Source organism: Heterodontus francisci, chromosome 35 (assembly GCF_036365525.1).
Source record: "Heterodontus francisci isolate sHetFra1 chromosome 35, sHetFra1.hap1, whole genome shotgun sequence".
Classification (NCBI taxonomy): Eukaryota; Metazoa; Chordata; class Chondrichthyes; order Heterodontiformes; family Heterodontidae; genus Heterodontus; species Heterodontus francisci.
In genome coordinates, this window is record NC_090405.1 from 17,847,432 (window position 1) to 17,849,971 (window position 2,540).

General features: G+C 50.2%; 1 non-coding gene across 1 annotated transcript; it reads right to left on the reverse strand.

Moving 5' to 3' along the window:
• Positions 1-765: 765 nt before the first annotated feature.
• trnal-cag (transfer RNA leucine (anticodon CAG)) lies at positions 766-848 on the reverse strand. Its single transcript has one exon. It is a non-coding gene; the product is annotated as a tRNA-Leu (tRNA).
• Between the last annotated feature and the right edge of the window lie 1,692 nt (positions 849-2,540).

Below are 2,540 nucleotides of genomic sequence, written 5' to 3' on the forward strand. Positions count from 1 at the left end.
ACGGGTCCACGTTGATCCATTACATTCAGAATCACCTCCTTGAAATAACTCCATAGTACAACTACAGTAACCACACAGCATCTGCTTCAAACACTCCTCCACATTTTATCTGTTCTGACTGTCAACACCTCCAGCTCTTTTGTTTAAGTGGAACCCATCAGGTGTGTATAGGCTCCTTCTATTCTGAAAGCTGCAGCACTGGTTCAGAGAATTCAGCCCTGTTTCTCTACTCGAAAGGATCAGCCATGCTTGATCTGCCTCGTATTTTGCTTTTATTGCAACGTTACAAGACCTCCAATCCTCTGGCACCACACCTGTATGCAGTGAGGGATTGGAAAATGATGGTCAGACCTTCCACTATTTCTTCCCTGGCTTCTTTCAACAGCCTGGGGTACATTTCATCTGGTCCTGGTGATTTATCCACATTCAAGGATGCTCATCCCATTTATACTTCCTCTCTCCTTAAGTTATCACGTCCAATACTTCACACTCCTCCTCCTTAATAACAATATCTGCATCACCCTCTCATTCGGGAAAAACAGTAAAGTATTCATTAAGGATATTGGCAACATCTTCCACCCCGATACAAAGGTTACATTTTTGATCTTTTCTGTGCCCTGCTGTTTGCTTCGTTGCCTCTTACTCTAATGTTTTGATGCAACATCTTTGGGTCCATTGTTACTTTGTTTGTCCATGTTCTTTCCTGCTTTCTCTTTGCTCTTCACCGCTGCTCCCAAACGCCTCCAGTTCAGTCAAAACACAACTTGTCAGAAGTGGGATTTGAACCCACGCCTCTAATGTAAACTGCGATCTGAACACAGCACCTTAGACCGCTCGGCCATCCTGATCGCCGACTGGCTATTATTAATGCTAAGGAAATTATTCATTCTTTGTGAAAGTATTTGTGAGATTGTGGAAATGTCTGGAAGAGGAAAGACCGGCGGGAAAGCTCGGGCCAAGGCCAAGTCTCGCTCCTCCCGGGCTGGACTGCAGTTCCCGGTGGGCCGTGTTCACAGGCTCCTGAGAAAGGGTAACTATGCTGAGCGTGTGGGTGCCGGAGCCCCGGTCTATCTGGCTGCTGTGCTCGAGTATCTGACCGCTTGAAATCCTCGAGCTGGCCAGTAACGCGGCCCGGGACAACAAGAAGAGCCGCATCATCCCCAGACACCTGCAGCTGGCCGTCCGCAACGACGAGGAGCTCAACAAGCTGCTGGGAGGAGTGACCATCGCTCAGGGCGGGGTGCTACCTAATATCCAGGCCGTGCTGCTGCGCAAGAAAACCAGCGCTCAGAGCTCCCAGAAAAAGTAAAGCGGCCAAAATGTCATCTAATAACCCAAAGGCTCTTTTCAGAGCCACCCACAGTCTCTGTGAAAGGGCTGGTTACTGTCAGGAGGGAGTCAGTGATGGAGTTATTGTCACAGTGGATTGACCTGTTACACATCTGTCCAGGTGTGATTTCAGTTGAAAAATGTACCCAACGTGGCCCTCATCCTGATGACCACCTTCGTGTGCGGCTGCATCAAGCTGTGTGTAGATCCCCAGTACGCAAACTCCAAGTGTCACTACGTGCTGAGGTTCTATCTGTCCCCGGTGTTGCGAAGGATGGGCCTGGTCACATTGCCGCGGAACGCACCATGCAGTTGGGCCGTGCCGTACCACCTATCCTTCGTGGAGCAGTTTCTGCGGGAAAACACCTTCGACCACCGGTCCATCAGGCAGTGGTCTGCACGGAATGTCCTCAAGGCCCTACGGGAAAAGGAAACGGTGGATCCTGTCGGATGGTTCCCCGAGCAGACCGTCAAAGTCATTTGGCGGAATGCCTCATCACCAGAACTTTCAAACAAGCACCAAGACGTAGCTTGGCTGGTGGTGAGAAGGGCCCTCCCCGTCAGATCCTTCATGCACACCCGAAGTCTCGCCCCCTCCGCACAGTGCCCCCGCGTTGGCTGTGGTGGGGAAGAGACGGTCGCACACCTCCTCCTGGAATGTGCCTTTGCAAAGCAGGTGTGGAAAGAGATGCAGTGGTTTTTGTCAAGGTTCATCCCAAGCAGCTCTGTAACACAGGAGTCTGTGCTCTACGGGCTGTTCCCAGGGACGCACACCGAGACAAACATCAACTGCTGCTGGAGGACTATCAATTCGGTGAAAGACGCCCTTTGGTCTGCCCGAAACTTGCTGGTCTTCCAGCGCAAAGAGTTGTCCACCACCGAATGTTGCAGACTGGCACATTCCAAGGTCCAGGACTACGTGCTGAGGGACGCACTAAAGCTTGGAGCAGCTGCAGCAAAGGCTCAATGGGGAAAGACCACAGTGTAAGGTTCCCCCACCAAGCTAGACTGAGGGGCTGGATCCATGGGAAACCCCTCGAACTGTATCGTTAATATTCTCAATTGCTGTAAATGTAAAACTGTAATTGATATGACAATTGTGAAACGGAAGGGTTGGGAAGAAACTCATGACAGTATTGAAGGAAACTGATCTCCCTTGCAATGTTTGTATTTTTTGGTGCTGTTTGGAAACTGTTTGGCAATGTAATTTT